General features: G+C 44.7%; 1 protein-coding gene across 7 annotated transcripts in view; it reads right to left on the reverse strand.

The window, feature by feature from the left end:
* ABCD4 (ATP binding cassette subfamily D member 4) overlaps positions 1-14609 on the reverse strand; it is a 683911-nt gene that overhangs the window by 585404 nt on the left and 83898 nt on the right. The window lies entirely within an intron of this gene.

The raw sequence follows: 14609 nt of genomic DNA on the forward strand, positions 1-14609 counted from the left end.
AGCAAACTGAACATCTTGCTGATGGATGGGAGAACCCTGTGGTTGACTTAGGCGAAAGATGTAATGTCATACTGGCTGAATGTGATCGATCTGCTGACTCTGTGATAGATCCGCCACAACTTATAAAAAAAGGTTTTATGGGAGGTTGACTGGTAAAATACAAGGGAGGTAGTCACCAACTATAGCCTCTTTAATGGGATTTTATCGGCAGAAAAAAGATTACATCTAGCAGAGCGCTATATTAGAAGGTTCCCGTGTCCAAAACTGAGATCCAAATTCCTACGAATAAGGTTTAATCTCGTACAAACCATATAAGTGGAAGGCGTCCATAAGGGCCTGGAGAAATTGCTGAGGCTGTAGATTTTGTAAAGTTGGCGACTGGTTAGAAACACTGGAACATTTTTTGAAATGCTGCACATTAACTCTGCAATTGCGACATATGTATTTCAATAGATGTATATGTAAACCAGATTTTTATAATGTGTCTTTTGGAATAGAATTATGACTGGTTCAGAAATGTCCTTAATCCCTCACTGAAACCCTACCTAAAGTCTCCTCCCAGATGGCCAGGGAAGGCAGACGCTTCCTGATCCTGACCTTGGGGGTGGTGTACTGTGGGAGGATCACCTGCGAGGAGAAAGGGCCTAGGGTGGTGAGGAGACAGGGCCTCATCACGAGTTGGGGGTAGCCCTTAAATGTGGCGGTAACGCTAGTACCGCCGGATTTAAGTGTCCGCCCAAAGATGAATTAGCAGCATTTACCCCCCGCTCTAATCTGGTGGTAAATACGCTGGAGAAATACTGATTTTCAGCACAAATACTGCACGGTAATACCGCCGGCGGTAATTGCGCTGACATTTCCCTACTGGGTCCAATGGACCCAATGGGGAGTAATCTTTACCGCCAAACCCTTGATCTGGCGATAATAGCGCCGGACGTGTGGGTGGTAACGCAAATACAGTTGGGCGATATCCTAGTCGGGATACCGCCCAACTCGTGATGAGGACCACAGTATTTGTCCTGTGACGAGGAAAACTTTTCTATGTTTCCAAACAGGACATGGCTTATTGTCATTGTGGTGTTCCTAGCCCACATATAGAATCTGGGGTTCTGGACACAAGTATTATAAAATCTAAGAAAGCCTTAGGTTACATACCTTCCTTACTCTCAAAGGTATAGGGTAAAAGAATTTTGAAATGGTGCCTTAAATGGATTTTTTTCCCTGCATCAACAAATTCTAAAGGTTTACTTTTAAATAACCTTAAGGAAAGTAAACCTACCTTTACAGTTAGGCAAACCACTAAAATAACAGTTTGTTGTTGGGGACTACATGTCCCATAATCCCATAAGTAATGTGACGAGGAAGAGGGCTGAAGAGGCATGTTGTCAGCATAGTCAGGCAATTAAGCCTAACACTCCACGCCTAAAGGAATCTTGGAGGCATAAAGGCCTTTCCGGGTGCAGGCAATAGAGAAAAGGAGAGGAAGAAGCTGGAACTGTGATTGGAGTGCATGCAGCAGTAGAAGGAGAAAGAAGAAGGCACAGAGCTTGCAAACCAAGCAGAGGTGGGAGAACCAGAGGGATGGCGATACGTGGATGCAGCAGATTTTACCTGCTTGCTCTGAGAGGGTCATATTCCCCCAAACTCTGAAGTGCAGAGGCTGCGTAGCGGAAGACGTGCAGAGAGGCTGCCTTTCACCATGTGAGCCTGATTGCTGCGTTTGCTGGAAGGAAAATGTGTCGGAAACAGAAGCGAGGAGCTGTGAGCAAGTTTCAAATCTCAGGAGCGAGCAGGGCTCCTTAAATCGAGTGGCTGGACCGGAGACACCTGAGCAGAGGAAGGGTGTGGGTCCCAGAACAGCCATAAGTAGTAGAAGTTGTGGCCAAAGCTGTGGAACTCTAGCAACCTGCAGAACAAGGATACCAGAAGTCGGTGAGTCAAACCCGGTGTTCTGATTCCTTGCGCGAATACTGCCGGCAACAGTATCCAGCCTGTCTTTCCCTTGCCTAGAAGTAGAAGCGAGCTGAAGTTGGTTGATGCATGCAACAAGGGGACAATGGAAGTAACACTTGCGTGTGAATTAAATGGTTTTCTTTCAATCGCGCAAAAGCTACATTTTACCGGAGCACCATTGTTAAACTGTTAAGTCTTTCAACTATATGAAGGAGTGGTCGCATGCACCTAATTTTGTTTCCTAAGAGGAGAGTGAACATTATAGGTTGCATGTCTTTCATCAAGCAGAACGACCGTTATGAAATCCCATTGTTAAACACTTAAATCTTTGAAACTCCATGAATAAATGGTTGTGTGTGCGCCTAATTTCATTTTCAAAGTTCAAAGGGAACTTCATCTCTATGTTGAAGCAAGCAAACATTGTTGCTAAGAGAAGTCAAGTGTTTAACTTAACATTTGAAGTTGGAGATAGAGCAAGTATTACCCAAGCCAAGAGCATTCCCCTATTGAGAAGCAGCCTTTTCTGAAAGCCAGAAACTGTACTAATGAACATTGTGGGCATATCAAAGATAAAACATGCTTAAGGTACAAGTGTGCAAGCATTACCTAAAGCCAAGAGCCAAGAGAGTGGCACCAAGGTTTCTAGATAATTGTGTGGCTGACATTGGCAAAAGAGGTGAAGGCGAAGATGGGTAAGGTGCACCTTGCTGCTCAAATACAAGGCTGAAGTGTTTGTGGGTATAGAAAGACAAGAGCGTCAAAGAGGCTGCGCCTTTCGAAGAGATATTTAGAGGAAGAGTGCCTTGTCTATTTTAGGGTGCTGTAGTGCCTTAAAGTGGATCTTGTCTAAACTCGTATTTACAATATAAAGTACTAAAGCCAAACCTGTCTTTACAATTCAAAGTACTGAAGCTGTGGTGGTATATTTTTGGTTGTAAGTGGATGGATGCAAGACTTCAGTAGTTCAACTGAAGTATAATGCTATGGAGTTAAGGAGAGTGTCCTCATTGTAAACTGTGGTGTAAGTTAAGTAGTTGAAGTAAAAGCCGAAGTTATCCTGACAAATATACCTACTGTGATTTCTAACCTGAAGAGACGAATAAGCATTGTTAACCAAGACTTGTGTTCCATTAATCTTCTGGAAGTTGTATTTCTTTTTTTACAGTATCACGTCTGGAAGTAGTAAAAAGGCATTGTGACAGAAAACCATTGATGCTATTCTGAAGAAGCGCTAGAGGAACTTTTGTTGTGGTTGGAACTGTGGTTAGCAAATCTTTACTTTGGTATTGACTCTTCAAGAACTGATCTTGACTTTTCAAGAACTGTTCAAAGACTCTACTACCTATGTGGATTTTCCTTATATTTGTTTTGCTGAAAGTTGAAAAGGAATACACCTTGAATCCTGGGGAGGGAGTTCACCCAGGTTTTTAAAAGGTTATCAATATATTGTGAATGGCATTGCTGATGTTAACTGAATTGCCATATATTTTCTTTTGTATTTGATGTTTAGAGCGAGGGCCAGCATTCCCGTTTTCCCTTAGTTTTGTTAGGTAGGGAAACCCACAGTAGAGTAAGGGAAGAGAGGTATTTTGATAATTTTTGTTCTAATAAAATGCCATATTTTCAAGAAATATCAAAGTTGTCTACCTCACATTTCTGACCCCTTACAGTTTATTGATGAAATGTCACAAGAACAGTCTGAGTAATTTATATGTACATTTGATGAGCTGTTGTATTTGTAAAATTTATATTCTTATGAGATTTGTACTTTTTTATTGTATCAAATTTCCTTTTTTTGTAATGATGATGTGTAAGGTTTAAATGCAAGCGATGCGCTTAATACAAAATAAAATGTAAAGAAAAAACAGTGGAACTGTGAAACACTACCCATTGGAGATGTCTGTTGGACTTGTATCCTTTTGTTGAACTTAAACATCTGTGCACTTTTCAAGCCAAAGACATTATCCTTCGCACCGCATAGTTATTTTCTTAGTATGAGAGGGCTACGATAGGATTCCGGAACAGGAAATATTTGCTTTGGACTTTTTGACACAGGACAGACCCTTAGTTTTTGGTTGAGGTAGGGAAATACCTCCTAGATTACGGACAGTATAGCCTTTCCCAAACCCCCTTTATTATTTCAATTAAAGTGTGTATCCACAGACATGATTCCTCTGTGTCCGCGCCTCATTCCTAGCTCCTCACACAAGTCACAAAGAGGGAGGAAGAGAATAGCCTGAAACCAGGTATTTTAGCACAAGTATATGTGCAAGTGAAGGAAACAGAAACCTAGTAAGATCTCCAGCTAAACTGAGTGTTACAAACACAATATATAAAGTCAACCTCCTCCCCACAGGCATCCTGGCAGTTTTGGGTCTGTAGATGGCACGCAGGCCTGGATTCCCAGCTCGTAAGGAACCAACTACCCCCTGATGTTAAATCTCAAATCCCTGGGGACGGTATCTGTTCCTGGATCCTGACTCCTAGAAGGAGTGTAGCCTCTTGGCCTTTGCCTTTTCGGGACTCCCAAAAGTGTTGCTTGACTTCCTCTGTGACCCAGGGATTCTCCATTAACAGACGAACTGAGCTTTGTGTCAGGATGGGTGAAATAGAACAGTGTATTCCGTACTTTAGGAGGACCCATCATCCCAAGTCTGAATGTCCAGGCCGGATACTAAATCACATGGTTTTGAGGGCTCCCCTCCAGACAAAGTTCACTCACATAGGGAGTAGAAACAACTCTTGAGCATTATAATACAAACATATTCTAACACTACTGCGTTTATATCATATACTAGGTGACAACACTAAGTTCCACAATCCATTCAGGTTTAGAACACAAATGTGTTATTGCACCTCATTATTTAATTAATATCTTAATCCTGAAAGTTTATCTAACACTCTTAACAACAGATGTCCCTCAGGTTGGAAGGAAACTCAACCCATGTCTAGCCTATGTGGATGATGATGATGTCTTGCTGGGACGTTTGCCACTTGCCTTGAAGAACTTGTTAGCCGATAATAATGCCTATACGAACATGGGTAAGATACAAGTGAACATAGACAAGGCAAAGATTATGTTTTTCCAGAACAATTGCAAGAAGGCTGCTCTTCCAGATTCCACCTGTTTCAACTATTTAGGGATCTGATTCAATGCTAAGAATACATGGTGTAACCAGAGGAAGGTTGGTAAGCCCATGGCGAAGCCACTTTGGGTATACTTGGTTTTTCGGGCTCTTATGGAGGGAACGCTGCTGTTCCACCTATAAATGCATATACAGCTAAATCAGTAGGTATTTCCAAATGTGCAGCTGGAGTCTGGACAATATTCTAGCTATTATACACAACAGAGTTTGAAATAGTGTTTGAAGATTCTTTTCAATGTAATAGACTCAACTTGCCAATTAATTATTATATATGAAAACTAGACTGCTTCCTTGGGATTTTGATTGGCAGATTGCACCTGGCCTGCCTAGTTACTGTAATGCAAAAACTGTTTTAATTAACCAATTTTAATGAATATTTTTACTAGAACTAATAATATGGATGGCTTTTATTATGTCAGGAACATCTTGTATATTTTGGATCTGCATACATTATATGAAAATATAACTAATATGTGTAACAATAATAAATCTGGCTAAAATCAGCTTGGTCCTTTAAGTATGGGACTCAACTAAGACAAGCTGAATTCTCTCTGGACTTATTTATCAAACTTAATTCCCTAGTAGCCCAACACAAACAATCAGTCTATTGTTTGCATTTATAGAGCTAGGCAATGAATCACTCAGTTTTGGTTTAAACAGTTACCTATTTCTACATCATATGCATTATCTCATAAAGGTAACACTTTGCATGTGTAACTGCCAATCTCTTGAAATAATGCATATTTTATTGTTTGCCAGGTTTACGACAACTCATGCAAGAAGTATGACCCTTGAATAATGATGTTTTCAAACATCAATGTCACTTAACTTACTTTATGTGCATACAAACATTATATACAGACAATGTCAAGAGCCTTCAGCATTTTATTATGGATGTAATTTGTACTAGTCTGCATCAATACTTGTGCAGTTATGATGGATAATGGCTATTTTCCTGCTTTATAGTGCATTATTAATGATGTTGCTTTTATATACCAGATGTTCTTAAATTTGATCGTTTTTAATTAATTGTATTTTACTTTTGTAACAATTTCATATAATTTTATTTAGATAAACATATTAATAATTGATTAAACTCGCAGTTGCGTGTAGTTCTATTAACCCTCACACTTTGTTGTCCTGGGTGGGCTCCAATCCTTCAGGACCCTGACTGCTACTCAGTGACTTGGCCGTGTCATCTTCTGGGATGGGGAGATGGCAGCTCAAGATCCTCCGAGGTCTCAAGTGACCAGGTGTGTATCCCCCCCCCTGCCCTGCCCAAGGGGCCACTTGCACCCGCGGTTCTGACTCTGACAACTCTGGTAGTAATCTACATTCATGTGCGGGGCATAAACATGGGCAGCTTGCAATTTCCAGCTGTTAGTTCAGAATTTCATGTTTGGGCTTTCTTTAGCTTAGTTGGAGTCCCCAAATCTTGTTGCTGTCTTTTTCATTTCTAGACTTTCTTTTTACTGACCAAGACTTTTAAAGGGGTTTCCCTAGCAGCTTCAACACATTTTTGGTTTGCTGCCCCGAATAGCTAATGTGGCTACCTGGGCAAGGGGGTCACATGGTGAGTTTTCTCATCACAAAAGTGGGTTAGGGAGTAAGCTGGTGGCAGCAATCGGTTTTATTTTCAGCTACACAAAGTAGCATTGTTCTGTAGTTGTAGCTACATGATCCCAGAACAGCAGTGCAAGTGCCCACTGTGACAATGGCACAATCCAGGTCCTACAGATCGGAGGGAGCCACAGATTCCACCCTTTATTTACCCCAATTAGGATTGGGGGATGGAGGTGCCGTCAGGAGGAGGTCACAGAAATATTTCTTATAGACTATTACCTCAAAGCCCCAGATGAGGTTAAGTGGAGACTTTGTGATGTGGATGTAAGCAGACGGAGTGCCAGTCGAGAGCTGTCATGGTACCAAAGAGGAGGCGGAGGCTAAGGCCAGCGGCAGAAGCAGGATCATTCTGGTGTTCCATCTGACATTCAGCAGGAGAATGTAAGAAAGAGGATGGGCGAGAGGGCAAGGATGAGGGGTTTTGCGCCGGACCGCATTGTAACGCAGAGGATGATCTACTGGAGAGGGTTCTAGGCAGTTATAGGTTAAACCCGTTGGAGGGACTTTCAGTCGGCAGAGTTGTGGGAGTCGTGGAACAGCCAAGCCCCTCTGCCAATATAGAGACATTGGTGGAGCTTGCACAAAGCAGGACCCGATTGGAATGGTGGGTGTGTCTCAATCCTCCATTTAGTGGAAGGATAAAAAGGGGGCTGGGGGAACTCAGGACTTCGGAGCTGACTGGGAAACAGAATGCCAAAACAGAAGCACAGAAAAGGAGAAAGAAAGCAGCAGCCACAAGAGAAGGATTGTAATATGATATAGTGAAAAAGAAGACAGAAACAAGAGAAGAGGGAAGAAAAGCAGGAGACTGAGACAGGTTAGATGGACCCAAGGTGCAGAGGAAATAAAGTAAGACGGGCAGGGAGTTAAAAGGAGAAGGGAAGAAAAATAAAAAGGCTACTGGAGCGAGTGAAATGGATAGAAAAGAGAAGGGGGCTTTGAAGTGAGGGGGATTGGAATAAAGGAAGAGGTGACTGCCAGACAGACCAGAATTAAGAAAAAGGAGGTGTAAAGAAAGTACAATAGGAGTGAAAGAAGTCAGAAAACCACCTGGCGCATCAAAGGCAAGGACAGCAGAGAGGGAAATAACCCGGAGCGAAAACAAGTAACATTTGTAGAAGAGAAAGTGGGAAAACAAAGGGAGAGAGCTGAATATTAGAGGGCTGTATGGAAGAGCACGAGGGAGATGAGAAGGATGCAAAACAAGGAAGGAGACTGCAAGAAAAAGAAGTACATTCCAGAACAAAATAGTAAAATTGGTAGAAGAAAAGAAGAGACAAAAACAGAGGAAAGTAATCAAGAAGAGAGCAAGATACAGAAGTACCAGTTGGAGAAACCACCGACTGGGAGAGGAAAAGACTAGGTGAAAAGAGGGATTGAGTGGAAAGGACACAAAAGGAAGAAAAGAGGGTGGGAAGAAGAAGAAGAGTTGCGGCAAACTAACGAGGATAGTAACAAGAGACTTGCACAATGGCAAGAGAAGACAAGAAAGCAAAGAAGTTGCATCAGGGAGGTAAAGGAGGTCAAAAAAGGGGGAAATAAAGGAGTATGTCAGTAGGTACAGGAGGAGAAAGTAACAGAATATTACAGGTGAATCGTGGGCACAGAGAAAAGCCAAAAAAACAAAAGGAAGACAAGAAAGGAGAAAATGGGCTAGTAGAATCATAAAGATGATGGCAGAATGACCCGATAAAGCGACTGTTCTTGGAGGGGAAAGAACCAGACGAAATAAGGGGAAACCAGGAGGTTTCTTTCCTGCCACCTTTGAGTTCCTACTTTCAGACGTGTTTACTACTGGTAATGTTTCTTTGTTATAATTACCCTTCTTTGAATTAGGCAATGCTGGTTGTTGTCTTGCTCAAATATTGCCTCCTCTTTACTTTGGCAATGATCGTTACAATCCTTCTGCAATATTGCCCCCTCTTTACTTTGACAATGCAGGTTACTATCTTGGTTCAATATTGCCCACTCTTTGCTTTGGTGATTATAGTTGTAACCTTTCTTCCTTCACTTTCTTTCAAAATGAATATAACAACAACATTAATTTCCTTCATTCGTTCAGGATTCAAAATGCTTGCAAGCAGCCAGCGGTCGACTACGGAGCGTCCTGTGGTTACCTAACAAAGGCCAACTCATGGGTGTCTCGTAACGCGTCCGCTCGACCCGCTACTGCCACAACTTCTGTTCCTGAACTTCTGACAGCTTCGGTCGTATACCTGCGGCCCACGCCGTTCAAGAAAGGAGCCTGCCTTGCTCCTTGTGTACTCTGGTACTCACCAGCTTCCGGAGCTGGGCAAAAAATAAGGAAAGCTTCTCTCTCCTATGGGACAGCCTGTCAAACCACTGCTTCCCGCTGCACAACCTCTGTACTTCAGGTTTCCAACGTCAAAGACCCTCTCAGTACCGTAATCCGCTCCAATCACAGCTGCAGTTCCGGCATCTTCACTTTTTCTGCCTCTGATGCTCCCACTGCTGCTGGCCACTTCATTTAATAGCCTGCACCTGAAGGGACTTTACATATTCAAAAGACCGGCTCAGGTGTGGGTCATTAGAACCACTAGACTACACACTAGTTCTGTACACCTCTGAGTGCCTCTTCAGCATCCCAGTACTAAGAGCATTATGGGACTTGAAAGTCCCTAATGTTTTGGTTCCTTTTTATATCAAAGGCCTCAATTTTACAATAGGCCATCAAAACAGTGGGATCGTTAGGGAAGTTAGAGAGTTCTCCCATTTCTCCTGACCAGAGTCCCCTCTAATGTGATCCTCCAGCAGAACACCACACCAAGGGTCAGGATCAGGAAGTGTCTGCCTTTCCCTGGCCACAAGAAGGTTCCCAGGCCAGGGTTTTTCAGATAATCACCAATGATTCATCACACAAGGTAGGGAGACTGCCCCTCCCCCACACTTGGTACAAGGTGGCTACTTTGCTAGAGCTGCTACATACTACCCAGACCTTGATACAAGGATCTGAATCCTGTCAGAGGTCTTGAGAGCACTTGGCCCCTGGATACTGAGAAACCAAGGCTGTGGAGTGACCTGCCAAATGAATGCTGTAAAACCACACCGTGAAGAGACCCGATAAGTGAATGCTGAGAAACCAAGGTCGCTGAGAGACCCGACAAGTAAGGACCATATATAAAAAATATTTGAGCCACAGGTCGTTGAGGGACCTGAACAAGTGAATACTAAATCTTGAGATCTGGTAGAGATCATTCTAAAATACTGAAGCATAGCAGAGAACTGCCTGGTACACTGAAATGCCAGAGGTTGCAGATCAACCAGACAGTCCATCGAGGAACACTGAAAACAAGACCAATACACCTAAAAGTGGTCGATGTCGTGCCTGCAGAGAAGTTTGGGGAACCAGAGACTTAGGAGAGGTCTAAAGGGACAGATGTAAAGCAGAAAGACAAAAGGAGGGTCCAGACTGAGTAAATCCTGGAAGAGCCTTCACAGGAGAAATTACTTTTTGTGTAACAGATATGGCTGAACATTATAGTATAGGATTTGTAAATACATTTGTGGGTCAAACCTTGGAACATTTCTGTTTTATTTGAGGGGAGGCAGGAGGCGAACGACATGTCAAGCATGTTTGGAACCCATCCTTTGGATTTTTTTATAGATCCGGGTGTCCCCTGGACGGGCAAGGACTTTATCTTTTGAAGGAATGCCACTGAAGATGTTAGACACCTAAGAAATATCCCACGTTGCATTGATCCATTCTCAACACTGTGTGTATTAGGAACCCCCTTATTATTTGTATAGATTACCATAGTTTGTATAAGTGTTTGATGCCCAATAAAACCACCTGTTCAAATCACTTGGATCTCACGTCACACGTCATTGTTCAACCACCCTTCATGTGCTATATTTTAAAGTACTGTAAAGGTGCAGAAGGAGGAGACTGACACACAGGTCTCTAGTGGTTGTTATATGAAAATAAAGAGAAAAACTATTTCCTAATATCTATGAGGGGTTACCCTACCTCATCTAAAGTGCTAATGGGTCCGTCGGGATGTCTTAGAAACTTAAAGAGTCCATTGTCATGTGTGAATATGTCACAATTTCTGCCCCTTACACTTATAACTAAACTGGTAAATTGCATCTTTGGTTCTTAATCCAGGTAAATGACTCCCTCCTCCTGGACTGGGTGGCACAGTTCTGATTTCAAGTTCCTTACCATGGGGAATAACTCCCGTCCCCTGGTTTTAGCATTTCACAATAACAACCAAAAGGATTGCCGATACTCCAACACTCTGCATCAGAGAGTTCACTATTTTGTTATTCCAGGGGGAATTACTCCCTTCCCCTGGATCACTGGTGTGTTCCTTCTTGCGGGGTCAACTACCAGAAGACGGACTCCATTTTCCTGGTTTTCTTCTGCTTTGCTCTCACAATTCACAACACCAGTGGGAATTACTCTCTTCCCCAGGTCTTTCTCGGGTTCCATTTCACAATTCACACACCAGGGGGAATGTCTTCCTACCGCTGGCCTTTCACAGGTTCCATTTCATGGTTTACAACATATGGGGAAATGCCTCCCTTTCCAAGGATCTTTTGTACACTTGGTTTCACACCTCAACCCTTTATTGGTTGCTTCTGACAGACCTGGTTCACTCCCCTGTCAGGTACTGCTCTGTGGAAGATAGCTTATACTGGTCCACAATTGTGGGTGCGTGTTCCGCACCTGTATCTCTTTACTACGTGAATTTGGCAGAACTGGGTTGCTTCCCTTCCAAGTACTGCCACGAAGAAAATGACTTGGGTGCTCAACCCTTCTGTGGTGACCAGTGGCTGTACTAGACCCCCAGCGCAATGGAGACGCGCTCTAACTCTCTCTAGGTTTGCGTGCTTCTTTGGTGGTGTGAGAAACCTAACTGTTTCCATTGCTAGTCCCCGGGGATCTGTCATCCAGGTGGCCAGGACAAGGCTATCGCTATTGGATCCAGTTCCTGGGGGTGGACCAGTGAGAGAGGATATGATATGATATGATATGATATATTTATAACGCGTCTATACACAAGGATTTCAAGGCGCGACGAGGCAAGGGAGCGGAAACAGAGGGAAGACAAGACAACGATCCTACTAGGCCAGGTGTCATTCAGATCACGCAAATGCATGGGAGGAGGAAGTGGGAAAGTGCGGGAGGAAGGGACAGTGCAGTACATAATAGAAGAAATAACAGTAACTAAAAGTACGGCCAGCAGGTGGCAAGTGCAGGGTTAAGTGCAGAAAAAAGGTGTCAGGTGCTGGCAGTGGGACTGTAGGGATACGGAAACAGTCCCCAAGTACAGGGATTGCCGGGAAGGCAGCGCATGTGTGCGACTGGCGGCGGAGGGGACCTGGGCCAGAGATAAGAAGGTGGCCAGGTAACCTGTGCAGTTTCAGTTTCGGTCAGAAAGTTTGCAGGGGAGAGAAGGAGAACAAGCAGAAGCAAAGAGAAAGGTTTTGGGGTGCTTCCGGAAGCTGAGATGATAGGGAGGCTGTTCCAGAGGGAGGCCACAGCCGAAGAAAGAGATCTACTGCCAACTCGTTGCTTGGAGAAGCGACTGACCCTGAGGGAGTTGGAGGCGGATGAGCGAAGAGCTTGAGAAAGAAAATATTAGAGAGTTGGAGGTATTGAGGCCCCAGGCCCCAGAGAGCCTTGTGGACAATGAAGAGGGTTTTGAACTTAATCCTCGCAGCCACTTGGAGCCAGTGGAGAGATTCAGTCCAGGAGAGATACGATCCCAGGGTTTGAGGACAAGGACAAGTCTCCCAGTCCTGTTCTGGATGAGTTGCAGAGGGTGGAGGGTAGAAGCAGGCAGATTTAGAAAGAGGCTGTTGCAGTAGTCCAGCCTGGAGAGAACCAGAGCTCTGGAGGTATTGAGCTTCTGGGGGAAGGAGAGGAAAGGAAGAATACCTCTGAGGAGGTGCAGCTGGTAGTATGACTTTTTAGAGACGTCAGAGATGTGAGGAGAGAAGGAAAGTGTGGCGTTGAAGATGACCCTGAGGTTCTTAGCCTCGCAGGTCGGAGCAGGAAGAGGGCCAAGAGAAGCCGGCCAGTGAGTGGCAGGAAAGGCGGGAGCAGGTGTGCCAATGAGGAGAATCTCGGTCTTGCTGGTATTAAGGCAGAGATCGTTGGCGGCACACCACTCCTGGATGGCGGAAAGGCAGTCGGAGATGAGCGAGGGAGAAGAGGTGGCTGAGGGTAGCCTGAAAATGAGCTGAGTGTCATACGCATAGCAGTGGAAGTTGGGGCAGACCACGGCAATGCGATAGGCAAGAAGTGCCAGGTATTGGTTGAACAGCCAGGGAGAGAGGTTAGACCCCTGGGGAACACCACAGATAGAGATGGAGGAGAGGAAGTACCCAAGTTGAACCTGGGAGGGTCGATCAGAGAGAAAAGAAGTCAGCCACGCCAGGGCCTGACCTGTGATACCCAGGTTTTCGCGGAGACGGTTAAGTAGGATGGCATGGTTGATTGTGTCAAAGGCAGAGGAGAGATCAAGTAAGATGACGACACAGGGGGTGTTGGAATCAAGGTTGGAGAGCAGGTCTTAACGGATGCTCAGGAGAGCAGTCACCTGGATGGGGGTCCTTTGGGGATCCTTGGGGAGTGGGACACCGATGGGTGAGACGCGGTATCACCCTTCTTTCAACACCTTTTCCCCATCCTACCATGTAGGATATTCCAAAACACTGCCCCTCCCCTTTCCAACACAAACACTTTTGCACAACACGAAAGACAACGGACTAACACAAGAGCCGTTTGCCTGACATGTCCCAATCCAAGGGTCAGGCAAAGTCAGGCAATTGACCAGAATCACTCACACCCGACGGCCCTTTCCCTTCCCCACAGGGATAAAAGGTAGACCACGAGAGCACAGTAGAAGGAAGGCAGACAGCACAACGTGACGGCTAACTCAGCACGCCAGTTCAACAGGAGGGGGAAAGACGAATACCGAGAGGGTGACAAGGAGAGACGCAACCTTGCCCTTTCCGATCCAAGCCTGTGAAACCTCTGCAATCCGAAACCTAAGGCCGCAACCAAAAGTCCAGCGTGCGTTGCAGCAGATGTCTACGGTGTACGAGACCCTCCTCCGCTGATAACCAAGCCGGGGAGAGACACTTTCCTCAGTGGTACCAACCATGACTCGAAGGAGAAGAAAGCCAAGCAGTTCATCACAGCCTGTAAGTCGAGGGGAGAGTCAATAAGAAACCGGGCTGTGTTGAACGAAAAGTAGCAAACCGCTAATTTGAACTTTAAATTCATAAAGAGACTATTTAGAAAGTGAAGGAAAAGCCTGCAACAGAGGCGTCCAGCACCACATGGGTGCTCATGCAGAAAGCTCTGGGCGATTACCCAAAATTAGAGACTACAATAAATAGCAGGCCTTGGGAAGAGGCGAAAAGAGGTCAAAGTGGTCATACAGAGGTCTTGTAAAATCTTGTGTACCATCGCAGGTCTTTTTACCGACAGATGATTGTGAAGAAGGGGAAGTGAATCGCACGTGGTGAAGATTAGCAAGAGTGAACCCGGCAGAGGGATGCTAATAAAACGGGTTGAAGTCTAAAAGTCCTGTGAGGAATCGTTGGTAAAAATCGACGAGAGTGAAGCCGGCAGAGGGAAGCAGACAACCAAGGACAAAGCCCAATGAACTGTGTATTGTAAAGTTGACAAGAGTGAACCCGGCGGAGGGATGCTAACGAGAAGGGACAAAGGACCTCATCACAAGTTTGGCGGTAACCCTTAAATCCGGCGGCAGTGCTGTTACCGCCGGATTTAAGGGTCTGCCAAATCATGGCCTTGGCGGATTTCTCCCCAGCTCTGAGCTGGGGGAAATCCGTCGAAAATTCGCACTTATACCGCCGGCGCGAAATCCGCCGGCGGTATGAGTGTGA

This window comes from Ambystoma mexicanum, chromosome 14, assembly GCF_040938575.1.
Source record: "Ambystoma mexicanum isolate Mex_15411 chromosome 14, UKY_AmexF1_1, whole genome shotgun sequence".
Classification (NCBI taxonomy): domain Eukaryota; kingdom Metazoa; phylum Chordata; class Amphibia; order Caudata; family Ambystomatidae; genus Ambystoma; species Ambystoma mexicanum.